Source organism: Gopherus evgoodei, chromosome 15, assembly GCF_007399415.2.
Source record: "Gopherus evgoodei ecotype Sinaloan lineage chromosome 15, rGopEvg1_v1.p, whole genome shotgun sequence".
Lineage (NCBI taxonomy): Eukaryota > Metazoa > Chordata > Testudines > Testudinidae > Gopherus > Gopherus evgoodei.
In genome coordinates this window covers 29,976,836-30,004,420 of record NC_044336.1, presented here as the reverse complement: position 1 = coordinate 30,004,420, position 27,585 = coordinate 29,976,836, and the positions used below count along the sequence as shown (strand labels likewise).

The following is a 27,585-nucleotide window of genomic DNA, read 5'->3' as shown; positions in this document are numbered from 1 at the left end:
GAGATAGTGAGAATAATGTAAGTGAGGTGGTTATATCTGGACATTAAATACAGCTTATCATATAGCTTTCACTGCCCCATGTGTGATGGTTTTATTATGTTCAGAGATTTGGTAAAGTATAGTTATTATTAAATCCCTTGGAGGTCTTCAGATGAAAAGATGATGGTCTTTTCTAGCCCAATAGGCATTATTTCAGTATTTACTCGGTGTTTAACTCTCAGATTTGATAGAATTTCAAATTGTCTTTGTAATAGTTGACACAAAAGCAAGTCATTAGTGGGGGAAAATTGCAGTAAGTGGTGTTTTATTCTTATTCCCTTCCATGTCTGAATGTATCTTGTTCGTAATGAAGGAATAAAACTCCCAATGGTAAAGTTTCGGAGCGTTCTTAATCCTGGTGTGGTTAGTAATTCATTCCAGTTCTTTAGCGTGGCTGTAGTTATGGAATATTTGGCTCAAATTCGTGCATTACATTTTTCTAAAGCATTTCTGTATTAAGGTACAAGGAGTATAGTAACATAATCCTGTTACATCTAGAGTTTTATAAATATAAGGCCCTATTCTTTCCAAATGGATCAATGTAGATATTGGGACTTGCCCACCTAGATACATGAATCCCTTTGCAATTTTGGAGCCAAAGGAAGTATAGAAAAGAATAATCCATTTTCATACCATGGTAGCTAGCCAAGGATTTCAAACTGTTTAAAAGTCCTGTAGTTTCTCAGTCTATAAACTTATTTACTTTAGTGCATAGTTTAGAACATTTCAGGTCTCCGTTAAACTTCAAACATATTTAGCATTTATTGAATTTCACTGGTCTCAGAGACTTCCAAAATGTTTCAAGTATTTCAGATTTGAATCACACTTTTGTAATGTAATATAGATGATACTATAAGAATAGTTAAGGAAAATGTTTAATATCAATTTCTAATTTAAATATATATCATATACAATATTTGAGAATATGAATATCTTGAACCATCCAGATTTGTTGTCAGTTTCCTCATTGATAATTCCAGACACAAGATGTTCTTCCAAGCATGTATTTAAGATTTTATATGATTAAGGAATCCTGCCTTTTAAATTGCTGATTGTTCCTCTTTTGACACTGAAAAATTGGATTCATGTTGGTTGTGATAGCTCCAAAATAAAGTAAAGTGTTAAAGGTTCTCATTTGCATTGACACTACAGAACTAAGTTTCAGAATTTTTTATTTGCATGGTGAATCATCTCTTAGTTTAGGGAATTTTGGTTTTCTAACTGTTACAGTCCAACCAGACCAAAAGAGAGACTTTCCACATTTAACTCCAAAGGTGCTGAATCCTTTTTATATAAGATAAAATAAACTTGGGTATTTGGGATCTTTTTGATCAGGAAAACGTGCCATGTCTCACCTCAGTCAAGAGTTCTCCAGGAGAATGTTGCCAGTTACTTTTAATTTTGTTTTAGCTGTAAGAGATGAAGATATCTGGAAAGATATATAGGTAGTCTGTACACATCCCCACTCCTGGGATGCACCAATGGTACTGGCTGGACCAAAGTAACTTTCTAGTAGCAGTGCTTGTCAGAGTGCTCTCACACACGTGCTTCCCCTCTTCTCACTGCTACATATATTTGGAGTGAATGGCTATAAAAGGGGGCTTGTCCCACCAACCACCTCAATTCTTTCTGACCCTGATGGCCAGATTCCTGGTTTGACTGCTATCTCCACCAACGTGCATTTGATGGAACAGATCATTCCCAGTGCTGCCTTTAGTTTATTATGTAGCAATTTTAATTTCTTTCTTTTGCTGAGGATTTCACAGCTCAGATCCCCCAGTTCCCAACTGTGGAACCAAAAACCACAAAGTTGGGGTTCAAGCAATATGCCTTTTGCCCTGCTATCTTTCTTATTTCAGATGCACATGTGAATTGTTTGGCCTTCTTGGAGGAAGGTAATTCACTCTCTTAATCCTCTGTATGCAGCAGACTGACCACCAGGGCTAGCAAGAAGTTTCAGAATCAACTCCAAGCATTGCTATTGGAGGAAGCATTAGCAGCTAAACTTTCTGGCTCCAAATCTAAGGGATCCACAAATGTTGGAGACCCAATTCCCCTCTGACAAATGATGATGGGTCCAGAAAGCCCAACAGTTCTCTGGTACAGGGGTCTATCTTCTTAACTGGAGCCAGTCCTAAGGTGCCAGACAGGGTGAATCCACTTCATTGGATCATACTGTGGAGAAATCCCTAGCCTCACAGGTGTCAGACTCCTATGAAAGAGCCAGAGTATGAGAGCATGCCATTAAGGATCTTGTTCCTTACAACAAAATCCAAAATTGTTCCATCAAGGTGGAAGCCAGAGGCAAATCAAATGGTGATATAGAGGACCAAGGTTGTAATATAGACAGTGCCGGTATTTCCATTTAGGCGACCTAGGCGGTCGCCATGGGCACTAGGATTTGGGGGGGCGGCATTTTGCCACCCTCGGCAGCAATTTGGCGGCAGGGGGTCCTGCCGCGCTCCGGGTCTTCGGCAGCAATTCTGCGGCGGGTCCTTCACTCGCTCCGGGACTCGCCGCCAAAGTGCCCTGAAGACTGGGAGCTGCGGAAGGACTCCCCCGCCACAGAATTGCCGCCAATGACCGGGAGCGTGGAAGAACCCCCGCCTAGGGTGCCAAAAACCCTGGTGCCGCTCCTGAATATAGATCCATACCCTGCCCCTGATCCAGAGCCAACAGTTAGCTTGAAAATTAATTGGAAGCCTAATAAAACATATGTTGCCTCCTTCAAACTGTAGGTTATTGCAAGCTCCATGATTCAGTAGCCATCTTTTTGTTCTGTTTTTATTCACTAGTATTTCTAGTTCTTCCTGTTTATTCCCCATATCTCTTGAATTAGTATAAAGACATCTAAGAATGATTTGATTTTCCCTCTGTTCCCTCTTGTTTCTCCTTTATTCTTGCTATAATTGACCATGCTTTCCCTCCCTCCCCCCCATTCCAACCCTTTTCCCAGGTGTCCATGTTTGTGATTTACTTGTAGGCTTTTGTCTCCTGTCCCCATTAAAACTAGTTTAAAGCCCTTCTCACTAGGTTAGCCAGTCTCTATCCAAAGACACTCTTCTCCTTCCTTGACAAATGGACTCCATCTCCACTCAGCTGTCCTTCCTGGAACAATAACCTGTGGTCAAGGAAGCCAAACCCCTATGTATTGAGGAGTGTTAAAATACCCCTAAATCCTTAATGAAAAGCAACAGAGCACTCTCTATGGCTTGCCTTAGACATACTCTCATATTAGAAATCTGTAGATCTGCCATTTGGCATCTAGATCAGATGTTCAGTTGATAAGACAGTACTACAATCCTTATTTAACCAGGCATTCTCATCCGACCATGCAGAGGGAGGAGCACTACTTGTCAAATTCCCAAGAGTGGGAATATACCAAAAAAGTTCTTTAAGAAGAAACAAAAGCTACTCACCTGTAACCAGGGTTCTTACATATGACCTCTGCACTTTCACCTCCCAGCTCACTTTCCCTTCTTGGTAGGAATGCTGATTTCAAATACATCAATTTGGGCAAAATTATGGAAAAGCTGCTACAGGTTTCCATTAATAAAGAATTGAAAGAAGTCAATATAATGCTAATCAACATGGTTTTATGGAAAATACGTCTTGTCAAGCAAATTTTATTTCATTCTTTTGAGATTTTTGGATGATAAAAGTAACTGCATAGATGTAATAAACTTTTGTAAGGCATTTGACTTGGTACTACATGACATTCTGATTAAATAACTAGCCCTATACAACAATAATGAAGCACATGTTAAATGGATTAAGGCCTGGCTAACTGACAGATCTTCAAAAAGTAGCTGTCAGTGGGGAATCATTAAATAGAGGTGTTTCTAGTAGAGATCTGCAAGGGTCAGTTCTAGGCCCACTGCTATTCAGCATGTAAGTTAATGATCAGGAAGTAAATATAAAATCACTGATAATTTTCAAATGGCACCTGTCCAATTTATTTGAATATTAACATTTGATAGACATGCCTGGTCTGTCAAATATGGGTTGTCATAAACAGATAGCTAAGGGTTAATGTCTCTTTCACCTAAAGCACCTGACCAGAGGACCAATCAGGAAACCGGATTTTTTCAACTTTGGGTGGAGGGAATTGTGTGTCTGAGGTCTTTGTTTTCTGGCTGCCTGCTTTCTCTGAGCTTTGGAGAAGTAGTTTCTACTTTCTATTCTTCTGTTTCTAAGTGTAAGGACAAAGAGATCAGATAGTAAGTTATATGGTTTCTTTTCTTTGGTATTTGCATGAATATAAGTGCTGGAGTGCTTTGATTTGTATTCTTTTTGAATAAGGCTGTTTATTCAATATTCTTTTAAGCAATCGACCCTGTGTTGCATCATCTTAATACAGAGAGATCATTTATATGTATTTTTTCTTTTTTTATATAAAGCTTTCTTTTAAGACCTGTTGGAGTTTTTCTTTACTTCAGAGAAATTGAGTCTGTACTCACCAGGGAATTGGTGGGAGGAAGAAATCAGGGGAAATCTGTGTGCGTTGGATTTGCTAGCCTGATTTTGCATTCTCTCTGGGGGAATAGGAAAGTACTTTTTGTTCCAGGACTGGGAACAGAGAGGGGGAGTCACTCTGTTTGGATTCACAGAGCTTGTGTCTGTGTATCTCTCCAGGAGCACCTGGAGGTGGGAAGGGAAAAAGGATTATTTCCCTTTGTTGTGAGACTCAAGGGATTTGGGTCTTGGGGTCCCCAGGGAAGGTTTTTCAGGGGGACCAGAGTGCCCAAAAACACTCTAATTTTTTGGGTGGTGGCAGCAAGTACCAGGTCCAAGCTGGTAGCTAAGCTTGGAGGTTTTCATGCTAACCCCCATATTTTGGACGCTAAGGTCCAAATCTGGGACTAAGGTTATGATATGGTGTAGCAGTGGTGGGATATAGACAGAATCCAGAAGCCAGTAGGAATATTATATTTTTCTTTTCTCTGCTAAGGGCTTTTTAGCACAGAGAAACAGTTTGGTTTTAAAAGGGAACCAGAGAGAATTTTTTTTCTCTGCTCTCTCTGGCAGTTTGTGGCTTGCATGTTAAGCAAGAAGCCATTACCAGACTATTAACAGTCTTTTGTCACACAATAGCACTCCCATTGAGAGTCATACCAGCACTATATAAATGCAAATAAAGTGGTTTTTCAGGTGTACTTAACATTGAAGATTAGCTAAAGGCACTGTTGCTAGGCAGACTTCAGGAGGCAACAGAGCCTGCAGTTCAGAAGAGAAACACTGGAGGGCACCCCAACACAAGAAAACAGGAACCATGTCTACCAAGACAAAAATGGAGGCTGAGGAGCACTTCAAAGAAGCTGAACACAGGCGAGAGATGGAAAAACACAAACAGGAACTAGAAATAAAACAAAAAGAGATGGAGCTGAAAGAAAAGGAAGAAAGCATCAAACTGGCAGCCTTCCAAAGAGAACAGGCGGCCAAAGAGGCAGCACACAAGAAAACTAGAAGAAGAAGAGGTGGCCTACCGAAGGAAACAAGCAGAAGAAGAGTTGGCCCACCGCCGAGACATGGAAAAACAACAAAAAGAAATGGAAAAACAACAAAAAGAGAATGAAGAGAAGGAAAAACAGAGAAAACATGAACTGGAGTTGGCAAAAGCTGGGCTGCATGTGCCAGCCAACCCTCACAACCCGGCGCCAATTATTGCTCCACAGCACAGGAAATTTCCCACCTACAAGGCAGGTGATGACACCGAGGCCTTCTTGGAAAATTTTGAAAGAGCCTGTCTTGGGTACAGCATCCCCGAAGACCAGTACATGGTAGAATTAAGGCCACAACTCAGTGGACCTTTAGCAGAGGTGGCAGCTGAAATGCCTAAGCAGCAAATGAATGACTATAAACTTTTTCAAACCAAGGCCAGATACAGGATGGGGATAACCCCAGATCATGCCCGTCGGCGCTTCAGAACCCAAAAGTGGAAACCAGAGGTGTCATTTCCCAAACACGCCTACTACATTGCAAAAAACTATGAGGCCTGGATAACAGGAAACAACATTCAAACCTTGGAAGAACTGAACCTCCTCATACAAATGGAGCAGTTCTTGGATGGTGTTCCTGAAGACATCACACGGTACATACAAGATGGAAAACCCAAAGATCTCGCTGAGGCGGGGGAGATTGGAGCCAAATGGATGGAACTGGCAGAAAGCAAGAAAGCTACTGTCAAGGGGAACGATTACCCCAGGGGGCCCACAGACCATAAACCCTACAACCGAGGACAGCCAAAGACCCCACATACCACCCAAGTAAAGCCACAGACACCCTACCCTTCCACCTCACCAGTCTCCAGTAACTCACCTCGGCCCAGTGACCCATCAGATGGAAGATGCTTTAAGTGTAATGAACTGGGACATATCAAGGCCAACTGTCCCAAGAACACCATGCGAGTGCAATTCATTACACCACCATCACCCCAAAGATCCCCAGGCCCGGATGCCTCTCAAATACCCTTGGAGCGAAGGGAAAATTTGAGAGTGGGCGGAAAGAAGGTTACTGCGTGGAGAGACACGGGGGCACAAGTGTCAGCTATCCACCAATCCTTCGTTGACCCCAAATTCATCAACCCAAAGGCCAAAGTTACAATTTACCCCTTCATGTCACAAGCTGTAGACTTGCCTACAGCTCAACTGCCTGTCCAGTACAAAGGCTGGTCAGGAATGTGGACTTTTGCAGTCTATGACAATTATCCTATCCCCATGCTACTGGGGGAAGACTTGGCCAACCAGGTGAGGCGGGCGAAGAGAGTGGGAATGGTTACACGTAGCCAAACCAGGCAAGCTTCCAGACCCATTCCTGTTCCTGAGCCGTCCACAGAGGCCCCGTCTGTGTTACCAGAGACCCAGACAGAGGTAGTGGACCCGGATTCCATGCCTACCACTGAAACAGCCACAGCATCTCCAGTCCCAGGCCCGGAACTGGAACAGCAACCAGCACGAGCAAGTGCAACCACATCTTCAAACTCAACGCCAGAGGGCGCCAGCGAGCCAGAACTGGCAGAAGCACAAGACAGCCATACCCAAAAGGCTCAGCCAGAGCCTGAAATACCCTCAGGTGCACCAGCGGAGAGCGGTTCACCAGCAACGGAAACAACCCCATCACCTACATCGCTTCCAGAGGGACCAAGCCCAAGTCCACAGTCTGAGGAAGAACTGGTGACCCCAGCCTCAAGGGAACAGTTCCAGGCTGAGCAGGAAGCGGATGACAGCCTTCAGAAAGCTTGGGCGGCGGCACGGAGCACCCCACCGCCTCTCAGCTCTTCTAATCGATCCCGGTTTGTTATAGACCAAGGACTTTTATACAAGGAAATTCTTTCTGGTGGACACCGGGAAGAATGGCAGCCGCAAAAACAGTTGGTGGTTCCAACTAAGTACCGGGGGAAGCTCCTAAGCTTAGCCCATGATCATCCCAATGGCCATGCTGGGGTGAACAGAACCAAGGACAGGTTGGGGAAGTCCTTCCACTGGGAGGGGATGGGCAAGGATGTTGCCAAGTATGTCCGGTCTTGTGAGGTATGCCAAAGAGTGGGTAAGCCTCAAGACCAGGTCAAGGCCCCTCTCCAGCCACTCCCCATAATTGAGGTCCCATTTCAGCGAGTAGCTGTGGATATTCTGGGCCCTTTCCCAAAAAAGACGCCCAGAGGAAAGCAGTACGTACTGACTTTAGTGGACTTTGCTACCCGATGGCCAGAAGCAGTAGCTCTAGGCAACACCAGGGCTAACACTGTGTGCCTGGCCCTAACAGACATCTTTGCCAGGGTAGGTTGGCCCTCCGACATCCTTACAGATTCAGGGTCTAATTTCCTGGCAGGGACCATGGAAAAACTGTGGGAAACTCATGGGGTGAATCACTTGGTTGCCACCCCGTACCACCATCAAACCAATGGCCTGGTGGAAAGGTTCAATGGAACTTTGGGGGCCATGATACGAAAATTCATCAACGAATTCTCCAATAATTGGGACCTAGTGTTGCAGCAGTTGCTGTTTGCCTACAGGGCTGTACCACATCCCAGTTTAGAGTTTTCACCATTTGAACTTGTGTATGGTCACGAGGTTAAGGGGCCATTACAGTTGGTGAAGCAGCAATGGGAGGGGTTTACGCCTTCTCCAGGAACTAACATTCTGGACTTTGTAAGCAACCTACAAAGCACCCTCCGACACTCTTTAGCCCTTGCTAGAGAAAACCTAAAGGATGCTCAGGAAGAGCAAAAGGCCTGGTATGACAGACATGCCAGAGAACGTTCTTTCAGGGTAGGAGACCAGGTTATGGTCTTGAAGGCGCAACAGGCCCATAAGATGGAAGCATCATGGGAAGGGCCATTCACGGTCCAAGAGCGCCTGGGAACTGTAAACTACCTCATAGCATTTCCCAATTCCTCACTAAAGCCTAAAGTGTACCATGTTAATTCTCTCAAGCCTTTCTATTCCAGAGATTTACAGGTTTGTCAGTTTACAGTCCAGGGAGATGACGCTGAGTGGCCTGGCGGTGTCTACTACGACGGGAAAAAAGACGGTGGTGTGGAAGAGGTGAACCTCTCAACCACCCTGGAACGTCTGCAGTGGCAACAAATTAAGGAGCTGTGCACTAGCTTCGCCCCATTGTTCTCAGCCACCCCAGGACGGACTGAACGGGCATACCACTCCATTGATACAGGTAATGCTCACCCAATCAGAACCCCACCCTACCGGGTGTCTCCTCATGCCCAAGCTGCTATAGAACGGGAGATCCAGAACATGCTACAGATGGGTATAATCCGCTCATCTACCAGTGCATGGGCATCTCCAGTGGTTCTGGTACCCAAACCAGATGGGGAAATACGCTTTTGCGTGGACTACCGTAAGCTAAATGCGGTAACTCGTCCGGACAACTATCCAATGCCACGCACCGATGAGCTATTGGAGAAGTTGGGACGTGCCCAGTTCATCTCTACAATAGACTTAACCAAGGGGTACTGGCAAGTACCGCTAGATGAACCTGCCAAGGAGAGGTCAGCATTCGTCACCCATGCGGGGGTGTATGAATTCAATGTCCTTCCTTTCGGCCTTCGAAATGCACCCGCCACCTTCCAGAGGCTGGTAGATGGTCTACTAGCTGGACTGGGAGAATTTGCAGTTGCATACCTCGATGATGTGGCCATTTTTTCAGACTCCTGGCCCGAACACCTACTACACCTGGAAAAGGTCTTTGAGCGCATCAGGCAGGCAGGACTAACTGTTAAGGCCAAAAAGTGTCAAATAGGCCAAAACAGAGTGACTTACCTGGGGCACCAGGTGGGTCGAGGAACCATAAACCCCCTACAGGCCAAAGTGGATGCTATCCAAAAGTGGCCTGTCCCAAGGTCAAAGAAACAGGTCCAATCCTTCTTAGGCTTGGCCGGATACTACCGGCGATTTGTACCACACTACAGCCAAATCGCTGCCCCATTGACCGACCTGACCAAAAAGACCCAGCCAAATGCCGTTAAGTGGACTGATGAGTGTCAAAAGGCCTTTACCCAGCTTAAGGCGATGCTCATGTCTGACCCTGTGCTCAGGGCCCCGGACTTTGACAAGCCATTCCTAGTAACCACAGATGCATCTGAGCGTGGTATAGGAGCAGTGCTCATGCAGGAAGCAACAGATCACAACTTCCATCCTGTCGTGTTTCTCAGCAAGAAACTGTCTGAGAGGGAAAGTCACTGGTCAGTCAGTGAAAAGGAATGCTATGCCATTGTGTACGCCCTGGAAAAGCTACGCCCATATGTTTGGGGACGGCGGTTCAAACTACAAACTGACCATGCTGCACTAAGTGGCTTCATACTGCCAAGGGGAACAACAAGAAACTTCTTCGTTGGAGTTTAGCTCTCCAAGATTTTGATTTTGAAATTCAACACATCACAGGAGCTTCTAACAAAGTTGCTGATGCACTCTCCCGTGAGAGTTTCCCAGAATCCAGTAGTTAAAAAGTGTTCTTAAAATGTAAAAGTCTGTTAGTTATATACTTAGTAGTATATGTAAAGGTACATGTGTTGTATTCTGTTTATTTTCAAGTTCTAGAAGGAAATCGCCGCCAGTGAGCTTCCCCACTGTCTGCAATTTGGGGGGCGTGTCATAAACAGATAGCTAAGGGTTAATGTCTCTTTCACCTAAAGCACCTGACCAGAGGACCAATCAGGAAACCGGATTTTTTCAACTTTGGGTGGAGGGAATTGTGTGTCTGAGGTCTTTGTTTTCTGGCTGCCTGCTTTCTCTGAGCTTTGGAGAAGTAGTTTCTACTTTCTATTCTTCTGTTTCTAAGTGTAAGGACAAAGAGATCAGATAGTAAGTTATATGGTTTCTTTTCTTTGGTATTTGCATGAATATAAGTGCTGGAGTGCTTTGATTTGTATTCTTTTTGAATAAGGCTGTTTATTCAATATTCTTTTAAGCAATCGACCCTGTGTTGCATCATCTTAATACAGAGAGATCATTTATATGTATTTTTTCTTTCTTTTTATATAAAGCTTTCTTTTAAGACCTGTTGGAGTTTTTCTTTACTTCAGGGAAATTGAGTCTGTACTCACCAGGGAATTGGTGGGAGGAAGAAATCAGGGGAAATCTGTGTGCGTTGGATTTGCTAGCCTGATTTTGCATTCCCTCTGGGGGAATAGGAAAGTACTTTTTGTTCCAGGACTGGGAACAGAGAGGGGGAGTCACTCTGTTTGGATTCACAGAGCTTGTGTCTGTGTATCTCTCCAGGAGCACCTGGAGGTGGGAAGGGAAAAAGGATTATTTCCCTTTGTTGTGAGACTCAAGGGATTTGGGTCTTGGGGTCCCCAGGGAAGGTTTTTCAGGGGGACCAGAGTGCCCCAAAACACTAATTTTTTGGGTGGTGGCAGCAAGTACCAGGTCCAAGCTGGTAGCTAAGCTTGGAGGTTTTCGTGCTAACCCCCATATTTTGGACGCTAAGGTCCAAATCTGGGACTAAGGTTATGATATGGGTATACAGAGATTTCACTCAATTCAATGAAATCACTTGAAACAACATATTATAGGGGCTGCAAAGATGTTCAATGTGTAAAATGGTAACACCCTGTTAAATAAAACGCTCTAACAGTATTCTGTGTCTTAGCTTTTGTTTAAAGAGACAAGTCTTGTAATGATTGTTTGATATTTACATGGCAAGAATTTTGTAAACTAATAAAAACTTTCTCAAATAATATTTGTAAGCATTTTGGAAGAAGTGTAGATAGCGCAAATGTTGGCAGAACATGGTAAGAACAGGGCGGTCATACATAGTTACCTGAATCGTGTGGAAAGTTGGGCCCATTCCAACAAAATGAGCCAAAATGCAATGTCATACATCTGGGCAGAAAGAATGCAGTCCATACCTAAAGAACAGGACTGTATCCTGGAAAGCCGTGACTCTGAAAAAGGATTTAAGGGTCATAATGGAGTTCCGTATGAGCTCCAAGTGTGATGCTCTGGCAAAAAATCCTAACATAGTCCTTAGATTTATAAACAAAGAAGTAGGAATTAGGAGCTGAGATGTGTGTTTACCTATGTACACCTCTACTCCAATATAACACGACCTGATATAATGCCGTAAAGCAGTTTTCTGGGGGGTGGGGATGGCAGGGCTGCATACTCCAGCTGATCAAAGCAAGTTCAATATAACACAGTTTCACCTATAACACAGTAAGATTTTTTTGGCTCTCGAGGACAGCGTTATATCGGGGTAGAGGCAGTGCTGAGCTGGAGCCGGTTCACAGGAACCGGTTGCTAAATTTAGAAGCTGGTTTAGAACCAGTTGTTAGGTTTACCATACTGCTGCTGGGAGACAAGACACCTCAGCTCTGTACAGCTGAAGAGCAGAGCATCCTCTGCCGGAGCGCTACCTTCCCCCAGTTTGCCCCACAGCCCCCTGAGTCTCGTCACCCCCAATTCCTCTCCCCCCCAAGCCTCATCACTCCCGGATTCCTCCCCTCCAAGTCTCATCTTATCTTGGACTCCGGCAGACTGATTGGTTGAATCAGCTCCGGCAGGCTGAGAGCTGCAGTCTAAATCAGACTGCAGCTCTCAGCCTGCTGGAGCTGATTCAATCAGTCTGCAGGAGCCCAAGGTAAGACGAGACTCGGAGGGGAGGAATCTGGGGGTGATGAGGCTCCGGAGGTGGGGAGAGGAATTGGGGGTGACGAGGCTCAGGGGGCTGCGGGGCAAATGGAGGGAAGGTAGTGCTCAGGCACAGGATGCTCGGTTCTTCAGCTGCACAGAGCCGAGATGTCTTATCTCCCAGCAGCAGCCACCTCTGAGGAATCAGACTGCAGCTGGCAGCCTGCCGGAGCCCAAGGTAAAACAGGGAGGGGAGGAAGCAGGAGGTGATGAGGCTGCAGGGGGGGAGGAATTGGGGGGGGTGACGAGGCTGGGGGAGGGGAGGGATGGGATCATGAGGGGACAATGAGTTGCCTGTCTGTATATTCTAAATAATAGCTGTTGTTCCCCTAGCAAAATCCTCTCCTCTACATTTCGTTTCTATTTTTGCCTCATTTTCTCCAGTCTATAGTTCTGTTTTTAAGCCTATATTATCTATTCATGTTAATCTGTCTCTCTGTTTCAGACAGGGTTAAATATGTAACTTGTTTTACATAGAAAAATAGCTGGAGAGATAATGGTAAGACTATATTACCCAGCATTCTAAAGAGGATCTGTCTGTTACACTTTGTGACAAGGAAAAACAAAAACTTGTCTTTGAATTTTATTAACCAATGTAATTGCTTTTAACACATCAGGAAGAAAGGCAATGACTTTAAGACCTGTCTGTATAATAATAGAAATACTGTAGTTTCTCATTGGCTAACTGTTAAAAACATCATTTCTTTTGTTTACAGCCACTGGCAGTAGCTATTGTGACAGACCCAGGCCAGTGGGTTGCAGGAGTCTGGTAGAGGGCAAATATACTGGTCACTGGGTAAGTAGTTTTCTGTTCCCTGAGTGACCAGAGCAGGGTCTGCACTAGAGTAGTCAGGAACTTGTTAGAACCAATTAAGGCAGACAGGCTGATTAGAACACCTGCAGCCAATCAAGGCAGGCTAATCAGGACACCTGGGTTTTAAAATGAGCTTTCTCCAGTCAGATGGGGAGGAGCCAGAGGAAGGGAAGTATGTGTGAGGAGCTGGGAGCAAGAGACAAGGAGCTGAGACTGAGGCCTTGGCTACACTCACACTTTACAGCGCTGCAACTGGGGTGTGAAAAAACACACCCCTGAGCGCTGCAAGATACAGCACTGTAAAGTGTCAGTGTAATCAGGGCAGCCCAGCGCTGCACGCTACACCCGTAAGGGATGTGGTTTACATGCAGCGCTGGGAGAGCTCTCTCCCAGCGCTGCCGCTCTGACTACACTCACACTTCAAAGCACTGCCGGGGCAGCGCTTTGAAATTCCAAATGTAGCCATACCCTGAGAGGGTGTGCTGCTGGAGGACTAAGGAGTACAAGTGTTATCAGACACCAGGAGGAAGGTCCTGTGGTGAAGATAAAGAAGGTGTTTGGAGGAGGCCTCGGGGAAGTAGCCCAGGGAGGTGTAGCTGTCACACAGCTGTTACAAGAGGCACTATAGACAGCTGCAAATCATAGGGCCCTGGGCTGGAACCTGGAGTAGAGGGCGGGCCCGGGTTCCCCCCCAAACCTCCCAACTCCTGATCAGACACAGGAGGAGCTGATCCAGACTGTGGGGGAGATCACTGAGGTGAGCAAATCTGCCAATAAGCGCAGGACCCACCAAGGTAGAGGAGGAACTTTGTCACACTATATAATCCCTTACCCACAATAGTGTTCTATAACATTTGCCATGGCTACTGTCTAAGTTTTTTTCCCAAGCTTTTCATCATATCCACAGAACAGAGATTAATGTAACTGCTAGCTTCAATTCATACTAGTGCTTGTAAAAACTGCTTCATCAAAGCACTTATTTCAATTTTGCAATAAATATCAGAATCCAATAAAGACTTAAATCTGACTTATTGGCTACATATGTATTACATTTGGAGATGCAGTCAGCTGTTATTCAACAGTGAGGTTCTGGAGGGGAGCTGTCGGGACAAGGAGCGCAGGGGTTGATTGGATTGCAGGTTCTGAGGAGGGCAGTCAGAGGCAGGACGTGGGGGGGTATTGGATGGGGGAGACAGCTGTTTTGGGAGGCACAGCCTTCCCACCTGGCCTCTGATACAATTTTGCAACCCTGATGTGCGGGGCCAGCTTTAGGAAGTGTGGGGCCCGATTTTAACAGTTTTGACAGGGCCCTGGCAGGGATGACTTAAAAAAAAAAAAACCACAAACACATGGGGCTTACTCACCAGGTGGCACTCCAAGTCTTCAGTGGCACTTTGGCGGCGGGTTCTTCATTCGCTCCGGATCTTTGGCGGCACTGAAGGACCCGCTGCCGAAGTGCTGCTGAAGATCCGATGCGAATGAAGGAGCCGGTAGGGAACTGGTTAAGATTTTGGCAGCTCTTCACTGGGTAGAGGTATATATGGCATTGCTGAGAGTGATACTGGAATACTTTGTCCCATTTTGGTGTTCACATTTCGAAAGGAGAGGATGCAGACAAAAGCCTCAAATGATTTGAGGGCTGGAAAAAATGCCTTACAGTGAGAGATATGGAGCTCTGTCTGTTTAGCTTATCAAAAAGTTCAAGAGGTGACTTGATCACTATGTATACAAGTTCCTTCATGAGGAGAAAATATTTGCTACGAAAGGACTCTTAAATCTATCAGAGAAACGCATGAGAAGTACCAGTGACTGGAAGTTAAAGCTAGACAAATTCAAATTAGAAATAAGGCACAATATTTTAACAGTGAGGATTATGAACTACTGGAACAAACTACAAAAAAATATGGTGGATTCTCCTTCTCTTAATGTCTTGAAATCCAAGTCTGGATTCCTTTCTGGAGGATATGCTCTAGTCAAGCACAAGTTAACGGGCTGCACAGAGGTAACTGGAAGAAATGGCCTGTGTGAATCAGGATATCATACTAGATGAACTAATGGTCTCTTCTGGCCTTAAAATGAATCTATAACTTTGGATCTGAGAAGATGTACCTGAGGCAGTCAGCATGCCATCGTACCTTTTATAGCTACACCCTTTGAGTGTTAAGAATAGTGATGGAAGGATAGTGGATGCATGAGCGCTCCCATGGGCACTGCTACTAAAATTTCCAGTCCAGACTGTACAATCAGGCACATCTCAGGCAAGTGAATGTGCAGAGGTTGTCTTGAACTCCAGTAACAGGTGAGTAACCTGTGTTTCTCTTCAGGGCTCAATTCTGTAAGACTGTTTCAATGGAACTTCTCATGTGCTTAAAGTTAAGCACGTGCGTAAGTGCTTTGCTGGATGCAGAATTCATAGCACCTTGCAGGATCTAGCTCTTGCACAACTCCTATTTATGTTAATAGTAGATTGAGAATTCTCTCTCTAGTTGAGAGGAAAAGGTTTAGAATACTTAAGAGTAAAGGAATAAGTCTCTTTGACAAAGGAAAATGTTTTTAAATCAATGGCCAGCACTGGCAATTAACAATCTGTGGTGTTCACTTTATTGAACTAAAATAGAGGCTGGAACAAAAATGCTCCCAAAATACAGTTCACTTCCTAATGAGAATTTTTATTCATATGTTAATCTTTATAGGAATCATTTTCTACATAATTCCTCAAACCCTGAGATTTGAGCTTCCTTTGAGGAAGAATGTTTTTGTTCCTTTTAAAATAACTATTCGTACAAAAACAAGACTTGTAGCAATCTGAAATTAAAGTCTTTGGAAAGTATATGTAGGTTCAACTGCAAATTTAGGCTGGATTTTGTAATCAACTTTATATATTTGGACAGTAGAACGTTACAAATTGCTGTCTTTTCCCCCCACCTCAGAATAGCATTCCCTTCGAACATCATGGCAAGTAGCTGCTCGTCTCCTCGTTGGAAGGCAGCACTGGGTGAGTCCCTTCTTGTTAGACCCAAATCTTTTTGGATGGGGTGGGATTAAATTCTGTGGAAACATTGGATTTGGCTCTTCCTCTTCACATTAACTCTTACAATTGTGCATTTTATCTTTATGCCCTACACTCAGATGTCAGGTACTTGACATGGCATTAGGATTCCTTCTGACTGTAAAAGTAAACATCCTTCCAAAAGCTGAAGTATTTACTACTTTTCTTCCTAAATTCTTTAGCAGAATTAATTAAAATTGATGGTTTGGGAAGCTCCTATGGCTTTTAAGGCACTGCTAATAAAATAAGCAGACCAGCAAGTCTGTACCAAGTCTATCCTAGAACCACTAGTCACACCATAATTATGCTCACAATCTCAGACATCCATTCTAAACTAGATTGATCTTTTAAAATTATGAAAACAGATTACTTGTTCTGAAGACTTGTCTTGGCGAACAAAATTAACTAATTCAAGTAAGGCTTTATCTTGGCATGAGTGGAACAAGTTATTAAAGTAGCCTTCATTTTTCTATGTTTTTAAATTCTCTTCCATCCCTTAGAGCTGCCAGAGATTAAAAACATTTTCAGATGAACTTCTCTTTAGTGTAGCTGAAACATGAGCACCATAAATATAGGCAGACTTGAACTTGGACACTCAAAATCCTTTGCCAGTGGCTAGTGAAATAATTTCTGCCTTTGTGTGCAGTTTTCTAGTATTTAAGCCAATTGTATTTTTAGCAACAGAAACATTTGTGGGTCAAAATCTGTACCTCACTGTTGAAGGATACTGACTCTGCTTCTTTGCTATATATTATATATAATATATTTATATATTATAAATTATTATAATAATATAGTATTTATAATATATTTATAATATATTATATATTATGTTTATAATTATATATATTATATTTTATATTGCTATATATTTTTAGCAATAGAAACATTTGTGGGTCAAAATCTGTACCTCACTGTTGAAGGATACTGACTCTGCTTTTTTGCTATATATTAAAAAGGCAATCCTATTTTTCTGTTCCTTGTTAAATTCTGTAGTTCTTTCTGCTGCTTTACTTCCTCTGTAAAGCTCCAGCTTGCACTAATTCTACATCTGCAATTGGTGTAGCATCCTTTTCTTCCTCTTTTTTTATTTAATTTTCTCCATTTCTATGTACTTGGCTCACTCCAGAAGCTTCTTTTTTCTTGAATTGTTGTAATATTCAAAACTGTCTGCAAATGATAGTTTATTTTAGAGCCCCAGTCATTAGGCCTTACTCAAGCAAATCACTCACTGAAGTCAATGCAAATCTTGCATGAGTTACGACAGCAGGAAACCAGCCGGATCAAGATCTCGTCTGTTGTGCTTGACCTTTGTGTGAAAAATGTGGTAGCTACTTAAGACTCTGCTTCTCTATCTTAGAATGATATTGCTACTTTGACAGTTGTAAATTCTTAAATTTAATGTACTGATGTGTGATGCCTTTAACTTTCTGTGGGCAGTATGTTACTTAAGACAAGCTCAAGCTAAGTAAATAATATTGTGAAATGTGTTTAATATGGCATCACCAGTAAAAAGCCAAAGAGCTCTATTTTTTAAACGTATCTTTAACTTTATGCTTCGATATGGATTTCTTCAGCCTTGAATCACTATCAGTTTTATTTTGAGAGCTCAGCAGTTTAATCTGGTTTTGGTTTTTTGCGTGCATGTTTTTGCTGTGATTTATTTGCTCTTCAAACTCCCTGTTTTTGCTGAAGAGGTGCATTTTCTGTGTTAACCTTAATACAGAAGGAAAATGCAGATAATGTGATGTGGCTACAGGTAGGTATGAAATAACTTGTGTAGTCCATTGGATTATAGATTCTGGAAAGATCATTTTTTTCTTTTAACAGGATTTTTATGCCCAGATGTTTTGCAACAAGTGACTGAAACAATTTTTTGATATCACCATCTATGTGCTACTTAAAATAACTTGTGCTGATGTTACCTTGTTCTTTGGCTCTGATAGATTCCTGCTCGTGTGACTACCAGTGTTCTCCAGTCTGCTGTGCACCGATGAAAATAATTTTGCCATAGAGGGCAGATAATGCATGGCTGATCGCCTGTGTTACCAATGGCTTTATTAGCAAAAATACCCCAACCTAGAGCAGAAATATTGCAACTGGAGCTCTCCATGCCACTTACAAAGAGATACTTGCAGGAACATGGACAAACTCCAACAGCTGCCATTAAAAGAGGCTCTTGCCAGAAACCCAATGACCTTAAGTGAACTCTGTAGTAACAGGGCTGGAAAAGGAAGAGATGGTTTACAGAGTTAACCACCTGTTGTTGAAAAGCCATTTCAGTTCTCCTTCCACAGGTGGCAGACTTTACCCCTTTTTATTATTCTACTGTAACTATAAATCTTTTACCTGGTTGGTTAAAGAAAATTTTATATCATTTTGCTAAGATTATTGGCTTAATTCTGTGTAAAGAATTCTGTCTTGCTTTTGTCTGATTTTAAAAAGTCAAATATGAACAATCCTGAATTAAAGACAATGACTTGAAATTTCTTGTAAAATTTAGCCTGGCAGGGAATATGTAAATTAAAACCATTTGATTTTATTTAAACTGTTTACTTTTTTTTGTATGGTCCCATTTGGGATGTGGGGTGAGGGAGTTCTCCTGAAAGTTTTTTAATATGCATTAGTTTTATTACTTTGCTTCTTCCTTCTAAATGGAACTCTCCATGAAACACAGAAACATTTTTGAATTTTTACTGTTCTCTAGTACAGTCAGAGAAAACAAAAGAAGTGTCTGGGCTCTTTACAGATGGTGATACTGATAGATAACTTATTCCTAAAGAATGTGAAGAATAAAGAGAGAGAAGGGCTCTGATATTTAAAAGGAATTTGTTGGAATTTAGAGATGGTAAGCATGGCATGTGTTTCTCCTTTTATTAGAGAAGGAGGATCGTGTATAAAACATTCTTCCTTGGTAAGATCTAGTTTTCTACATTGTGAGACTGATTGGTTTGAAGACAGTTGCCAAGTGGAACAAGAATTACTGCCATTGCAGACTGAATGAATTTGTGTACATTTGCTTCAGCATCCACATACATGAAAACAAGTAATTCTGGTCTGCTGTGTATTACCAAGACTCAAAAAGGAATTATAAACAAAATATTGCTGCTGTGAAATCCTGAGAACTGATTCTCAGGCGTGAATTACATTCATAATATAATACAAGTTGTTTATTTCTGGAGTTAAATAACTTGTTCATATGCCTAGAATGTCCAAAATAAAAAGTGCCCTTGGCAGATGTCCCTATTAAGGAATAGGGAAGGATCTTTACATTGTTTCTAACTTAAAACATTTTCATAAAGTAATGTTAAATATTTTATCCATGCAGGAACTAGAAAAATAGAATTATTAGTCATACTGAAGCAAAGTTAATGTCAGTTTCCCTCTTGAAAATGAAAATGCAATACATAAGTATTATTAGAAAGATTCCATCCTATTTGGAAACATTAACTAAAAACAAATCGATTAATGTTTTCCTTTTGCCTCAAACTTCGTTAGGATAGTTTTTATTGTTCCAGAGTTTTGCAAATTCCTTTTCTATCCAAAATCCACGGACTAAATCTGTCAGTCACTTTTTGTGAGATTTCAGAATGCTTACTAATTGCTTGTGCTTGCTCTAGATCTCATTGGGGGAAACCTGTGTTTTGGGGGAGTGCAATGGAAAGGTTTAAAAGTTTTGGTCCGTGGATAATTTTTTTATAACAGAATCCCTTACTCAGTTACTGTAGTTTTCAGGACTTAAGGCATGTGCACTACCATATGTACAGTTGTACATTTCACTGTACTTTCTTTGTAAATGTGTGATTAATGATGTAATGTTAGAGAGACTTAAAGGCAGACTTTTTTCCTTCCTCTATATCGAGAACCTTAAATTGCTGTACTGTACTTAAAAGCTGACTGATGCAAATTTCTAGAATTGTACTTGGTTGTGGGCTGTTCTTGCCCTCTCTCAATAGTTACATCCCATCACCTGCAAAAAATAGTTACAATGTCTGTATAAACGTGTGTATTGGTAACCAATATCTCAGAACACCTCATTTGTACTATCACTGTATTTGTGTACTTTGCCAATTGTGTAAATAATAAATTCATAATGACTTCTACTTTTTTCTTGGTGAAATTTGTTTTTAATGGATTCTCAGCACATACACAGGCAAATTCCATACTACTGAGGACATGCAAAAATCAAGGTAATACCGAAATGTTAGCAAGAAGGTTGCAGTGTGTACTCCACATGGAATACTGTGGCCTAAATTTAGACTAACCATACATTGGGGGAGAACACAAAAGGCCCTCACTCCTGTGCAGGCATTAGTTGCAGTCACATTCAGTCCTTCACAAATGCTGAGCATTGAAAACTAGTGCCTAAAATGATATCTTTCTTAAAGGTAGGGAGGGGGCAAGGACAGTGTGATGGCCTCTTCTTGCATTGACCAGCAAAATTGGGTTGGCACATCTAGGGGAAAGTATATATTGAAAGTAACACATGCGCCCAGAATTCTGGTGGCTGCCTCAGTCAGCTCTGGTGGAGGGGACTTCTGCCCCAATCTAGTCTTCTCCTACTGCAAGTGTTGATTGAAAAGCCACGATTCAGCTATGGGTTTTTGTAGGTTTAGAGGGCTATGTCAGCTTATACCAACTAAGGACCTAGCCCAGAGTATATAACTTTTAGTGCCTGATCCAATGAAGATGGTGGGGAAAATGAGTAACAAACCAATAACTGCAGGTAGCCCCTGAGACAATAAAGACCTAACTGTATAGCAGTAGCCCATTTCGTCTCATTGAAATGAATGCCTTTTTTCCCTAATGGTAAAGTATTATTTATTTACTATAAATATAGTAAACTAATATAGTTTGCTTCAGTTTACAGTCTTATAAAGAGAAGCTTTATCCAAGTATTCAGTATTCATTGTTCTTTTGTTATCAAGTATAACTGTATTGATATGAAGCTTGGGAGAAAACAATTGTTGAGCTGTTGGACTTACAATTGACTGGTAGGAGCTGTAGGTGAAAAGATGGAGGATGTTTATTTCATATCACTAGTAATAATAGCTAGCTAGCTGTTAGAGAGCTTTTCAGCAAACTGCAAATGCATTAATGTATTTATCCTTGCAACACTCCTGTGAGGTAGAAAAGTATTTCCCCCATTTTACAGATAAGGAAATGATGCAGAGAGAGGCTAAGTGACTTGTCAGTGGTCACACACAGGAAGTCTGCTGTGGTATAGAGAATTGAACCTGAGTCTGAAGAATCCTAATAGTATATATGTTAGTTCTGATGCAGATGTATTACAAACCACTGTTTTCTGGCATTTAATCTTCAAAATTATAATTATTCACAAGTTTCTTCAGGTCATGTGTGTCATAGTTGAAAGAATTATTCAAATTATGTTCCGTCAAAGCCTGGAAAGGTGGGGGTTACTTTGCACTTTCAGAGCTGAAATGCATTATTTAAAAAAAAATCCAGCCTTGCTATGTATGTAGTATTCCATGGGAACAATCTCCTTTGACTTTTTTGTTTTTTTTAAGGAACATTGATTTGGCATCATATACACAGTAAGCATAACCAAACCTAGTGGTAACTGGTTTCCCAGACTCTTACAGGGCATCAAGGATCTTAAAAACAGAGTAAGAAAGATAGAAAATTTGGCAAAAGACCACCTAGGCTTAACCATGAGATCTTGCATGATTTAAAAAATAAAAAGGAGTCATATAAAAAATGGAAACTAGGACAAATTACAAAGGATAAATATAGGCAAACAGCACAAGAATGCAGGGGCAAGATTAGAAAGGCAAAGGCACAAAATGAGCTCAAACTAGCTGCGGGAATAAAGGGAAACAAGAAGACTTTTTATCAATACATTAGAAGCAAGAGGAAGACCAAAGACAGGGTAGGCCCACTGCTCAGTGAGGAAGGAGAAACTGTAACAGGAAACTTGGAAATGGCAGAGATGCTTAATGACTTATTTGTTTCAGTCTTCACCAAGAAGTCTGAAGGAATGCCTAACATAGTGAATGTTAATGGGAAGGGGGTAGGTTTAGAAGAGGAAAATTAAAAAAGAACAAGTTAAAAATCTCTTAGAAAAGTTAGATGCCTGCAAGTCACCAGGGCCTGATAAAATGCATCCTGGAATACTCAAGGAGTTAGCTAGAGGCTAAGATACTTCCTCTATTATTACCTTTGGAAAATCATGGGAGACAGGAGAGATTCCAGAAGCCTGGAAAAGGGCAAACATAGTGCCGTTGTAGACGGGTTCTGCCGGGACTCAACCCTCCCTGAGGGGGAGGGGAGCCACACCAGCCTCACTGTCTTCCCTGCAATTACAATCCGCTCTGGCCTTTCGGCAGGTCAGAGCAGTGGCAAAGTCAAAAGGGGCCCAGCCCTTGGTTCGGGCAGGGCACCAAACACAGTAACAAGGAGCTCTGGCCCTTTGGAGCAGGGCAGAGCAGTGGCAGAGTCAAAGGGGGCCCAGCCCTTGGTTCGGGCAGGGCACCAAACAGTTATAACGGCTCTAGCCTCTTCAACTAGGAAGAGGGGGGAATCTGCCACCCGGTTACGGGTGGCAGGGGGAACGCAGGCCCACCCACTCCTCTGCATTTCAGCCCAGGGCCCTGGTAGCGGCTGTCACCACTAACGGTGGTCAGTGGGGTCCTGACAGAAACACACTGACATGGGCAAAGGTAGCTCTGCAGCCTGACTGAAGTCAGCTGCCTCTGGGCTACTTCCTAATCCCCCCTCTACTCCTACCTGGTCCAGGGACATCCAGGACCATCAGTTCCTCCCAATCCGGGCTGGGCGACAGGTCCAGTAAAGTTTCAGGGAATGCGGGCCAAGCCTAGTCTGGGGGCTCCTCGGGGCCATAGTAGGGGCAAGGCAGTTCTGGCGGCCCCTCGTCGTAGTAGGGCCGAGGCAGTTCTGGCAGCCCCTCATCGTAGTAGGGCCGAGGCAGCTCTGGCAGCTCCTGGTCCCTGCCTCTGGCTCAGGCAGCCTCCCAGTCACAAGCATCAGCAGGCACGTCTGCTCCTGCTGGTGGCCAAGCCGCAACTGAAGGCTGGGACCCGGCTTTTATTCTTCCAGGTCGCCGCCTGACCCTTTGAGGGGCGGGACTTCCGCCCAGAGGCTCCGCCCCCGTGGATGACTGACGGGGCTCGACCCTCCCTGAGGGGGAGGGGAGCCACACCGCCTTCGCTACAGCCCATCTACAAAAAGGGAAATAAAACAACCCAGGAAACTACAGACCAGTTAGTTTAACTTCTGTGCCAGGGAAGATAATGGAGCAAGTAATTAAGGAAATCATCTGCAAACATTTGGAAGGTGGTAAATTGATAGGGAATAGCTGGCATGGATTTGTAAAGAACAAATTGTGTCAAACTAATCTGATAGTTTTCTTTGAGAGGATAACAAGCCTTGTGGATAAGGGAGAAGCGGTGGATGTGGTATACCTAGACTTTAGTAAGGCATTTGATACAGTCTCACATGATATTCTTATTGATAAACTAGGCAAATACAACTTAGAGGGGGCTACTATAAGGTGGGTGCATAACTGGCTGGATAACTGTACTCAGAGAGTAGTTATTAATGGTTTCCAATCCTCCTGGAAAGGTATAACGAGTGGGGTTCCGCAGGGGTCTGTTTTGGTACCGGCTGTGTTCAATATCTTCATCAATGACTTAGATATTGGCATAGAAAGTATGCTTATTAAGTTTGCAGATGATACCAAACTGGGAGGGATTGCAACTGCTTTGGAGGATAGGGTCAAAATTCAAAATGATCTGGACAAAGTGGAGAAATGGTCTGAGGTAAACAGGATGAAGTTTAATAAAGACAAATGCAAAGTGCTCCACTTGGGAAGGAACAATCAGTTTCACACATACAGAATGGGAACAGACTGTCTAGGAAAGAGCATGGCAGAAAGGGAACTAGGGGTTATAGTGGACCACTAGCTAAATATGAGTCAACAGTGTGATGCTGTTGCAAAAAAAGCAAACATGATTCTGGGCTGCATTAACAGGTGTGTTGTGAGCAAGACACGAGAAGTCATTCTTCCGTTCTACTCTGCACTGGTCAGGCCTCAGCTGGAGTATTGTGTCCAGTTCTGGGCACTGCATTTCAAGAAAGTTGTGGAGAAATTGGAGAGGGTCCAGAGAAGAGCAACAAGAAGGTCTAGAGAACATGACCTATGAAGGAAAGCTGAAATAATTGGGTTTGTTTAGTTTGGAAAAGAGAAGACTGAGAGGGGACATGATAGCAGTTTTCAGGTATCTAAAAAAGAGTCATAAGGAAGTGGGAGAAAACTTGTTCATCTTAGCCTCTAAGGATAGAACAAGAAGCAATGGGCTTAAACTGCAGCAAGGGAGGTTTAGGTTGGACATTAGGAAAAAGTTCCCAACTGTCAGGGTGGTTAAACATTGGAATAAACTGCCTAGGGAGGTTGTGGAATGTCCATCTCTGGAGATATTTAAGAGTAGGTTAGATAAATTTGTATCAGGGATGGTCTAGACAGTATTTGGTCCTGCCTTGAGGACAGGGGACTGGACTCGATGATCTCTCGCAGTCCCTTCCAGTCCTAGAGTCTATGAATCTTCATTAATGATCCGGAGGATGGTGTGGATTGCACTCTCAGCAAGTTTGCAGATGACACTAAACTGGAAGGAGTGGTAGATGCATTGGAAGGTAGGGATAGGATACAGAAGGACCTAGACAAATTAGAGGATTGGGCCAAAAGAAACCTGATGAGGTTCAACAAGGACAAGGGCAGAGTCCTGCACTTAGGATGGAAGAATCCCATGCAGTGCTACAGACTAGAGACCAAGTGGCTAGGCAGCAGTTCCACTGGAAAGGACCTAAGGGTTACTGTGGACGAGAAGTTGGATATGAGTCAACAGAGTGCCTTTGTTGCCAAGAAGGCTAACAACATTTTGGGCTGTATACATAGGAGCATGGCCAGCAGATCTAGGGACATGATCATTCCCCTCTATTCGGCATTGGTGAGGCCTCATCTGCAGTACTGTGTCCAGTTTTGGACCCCACACTACAAGAATGATGTGGAAAAATTGGAAAGAGTCCAGCGGAGAGCAACAAAAATGATTAGGGGGCTGGAGCACATGACCTATGAGGAGCGGCTCAGGGAACTGGGATTATTTAGTCTACGGAAGAGAAGAATGAGGGGGGATTTGATAGCTGCTTTCAACTACCTGAAAGGGGATTCCAAAGAGGATGGATCTAGACTGTTCTCAGTGGTACCAGATGACAGAACAAGGAGTAATGGTCTCAAGTTGCAATGGGGGTGGTTTAGGGTGGATATTAGGAAGAACTTTTTCATAGGAGGGTGGTGAAGAACTGGAATGAGTTACCTAAGGAGGTGATAGAATCTCCTTCCTTAGATGTTTTTAAGGTCAGGCTTGACAGAGCCCTAGCTGGGATGATTTAGTTGGGGATTGGTCCTGCTTTGAGCATGGAGGTTGGACTAGATGCCTTCAGGTCCCTCCAACCCTGATATTCTATGACATGGTGAAGTTTGTGTTACCTTTCAAGAATGTTAATTTAAAAAAAAAGTGAAAAGATGCAGAAATGCAAAATTAGGGATGCACTTCTCAAACAAGACACTCAACACTTCAGCAAGAGATGTGCCAGTTTATTATCATCCCTTATGAGGCAGAATAGCAAAATGTATACCACCAAGCACTGGTTTTATAGTTTTGTTTTGATGAGTCTCCAGTTAATAGTGTAGGGGTTTTTTGTTGCCACACTATTTTGCTCTTTTGATGTAATTGCTTTAATAGCATACGTCAGTTTCAGGGGGAACTGCACTGTATTCTCCCCTCCATAGGCCATCCCAGATGTGTGCATTCTGGTTTCAGAACTCCAGCTGTCATCTGTTCCTGGGCAGAGCCCCTGTCTCACTCCTTTCTGTCCTGGGGTGCCATATGCCATACACTCTGATGTTCCCAATAAGCCTATCTGCCTAATGGACAATACTGGAGTTTTGCTTTCTTTTGGAGGGCTATGAACAATGTATTCCCACCAGTTACTATACAGCTCATTCTAAGCAAGCACATTTGTTAAGATAAAATGCATTAGAGAAGACATAAAAACAGTCAACAGACTTAAACACAAACTAAACATACCAAGAGTCACGCATCAGTCTAATATAGCCCCGGTGGGCTAAAGTCTCTACAGCCCTTCAACAAAGGGTGATGGCTGTCCTTGAACAGATGATCCTTTCTGTTTGCTGGAGTAGCAAGAAAGGCCAATGTCTGTTTAACCTTTACACCAAAAGCGCTTTCTTTATTTGAATCGCTGGAAAACCCAGTTTGACCCAGTATATGCAAACCTCTCCAGTGGGTGGTATTGCTGTAGAGCTGTTTAGTCTCAGTGACATGCCTTAGTCACGCCTTTATCAGAGGGGTAGCCGTGTTAGTCTGGATCTGTAAAAGCAGCAAAGAATCCTGTGGCACCTTATAGACTAACAGACGTTTTGGAGCATGAGCTTTCGTGGGTGAATACCCACTTCCTCAGATGCATGTAGTGGAAATTTCCAGGGGCAGGTATATATATATATATATATGCAGGCAAGCTAGAGATAATGAGGTAGTTCAATCAGGGAGGATGAGGCCCTGTTCTAGCAGTTGAGGTGTGAAAACCAAGGGAGGAGAAACTGGTTTTGTAATTGGCAAGCCATTCACAGTCTTTGTTTAATCCTGAGCTGATGGTGTCAAATTTGCAGATGAACTGAAGCTCAGCAGTTTCTCTTTGAAGTCTGGTCCTGAAGTTTTTTTTGCTGCAGGATGGCCACCTTAAGGTCTGCTATAGTGTGGCCAGGGAGGTTGAAGTGTTCTCCTACAGGTTTTTGTATATTGCCATTCCTAATATCTGATTTGTGTCTATTTATCCTTTTCCGTAGTGACTGTCCAGTTTGGCCAATGTACATAGCAGAGGGGCATTGCTGGCATATGATGGCGTATATTACATTGGTGGACATGCAGGTGAATGAACTGGTGATGGTGTGGCTGATCTGGTTAGGTACTGTGATGGTGTCGCTGGTGTAGATATGTGGGCAGAGTTGGCATCGAGGTTTGTTGCATGGATTGGTTCCTGAGCTAGAGTTACTATGGTGCGGTGTGCAGTTACTGGTGAGAATATGTTTCAGGTTGGCAGGTTGCCTGTGGGCGAGGACTGGCCTGCCACCCAAGGCCTGTGAAAGTGTGAGATCATTGTCCAGGATGGGTTGTAGATCCCTGATGATGCATTGGAGAGTTTTCAGCTGGGGACTGTATGTGATGGCCAGTGAAGTCCTGTTGGTTTCTTTCTTGGGTTTGTCTTGCAGTAGGAGGCTTCTGGGTACACGTCTGGCGCTGTTGATCTGTTTCCTTATTTCCTCATGCAGGTATTGTAGTTTTGAGAATGCTTGCTGGAGATTTTGTAGGTGTTGGTCTCTGTCTGAGGGGTTAGAGCAGATGCGGTTGTATCTCAAGTATCAGAGGGTAGCCGTGTTAGTCTGGATCTGTAAAAGCAGCAAAGAATCCTGTGGCACCTTA

The 27,585-nt window shown here is 43.1% G+C and overlaps 2 long non-coding RNA genes across 2 annotated transcripts; both read left to right on the top strand.

The window, feature by feature from the left end:
• The first annotated feature begins 258 nt into the window (after positions 1–258).
• LOC115635521 lies at positions 259–21,760 on the top strand. Its single transcript, XR_003996624.1, has 4 exons — positions 259–269; positions 3,023–3,028; positions 8,566–8,573; positions 21,677–21,760. It is a non-coding gene; the product is annotated as an uncharacterized LOC115635521 (long non-coding RNA).
• Positions 12,944–20,156, top strand: LOC115635520. The gene is made up of 3 exons (XR_003996622.1): positions 12,944–12,981; positions 15,930–15,994; positions 17,995–20,156. It is a non-coding gene; the product is annotated as an uncharacterized LOC115635520 (long non-coding RNA).
• Positions 21,761–27,585: the final 5,825 nt, after the last annotated feature.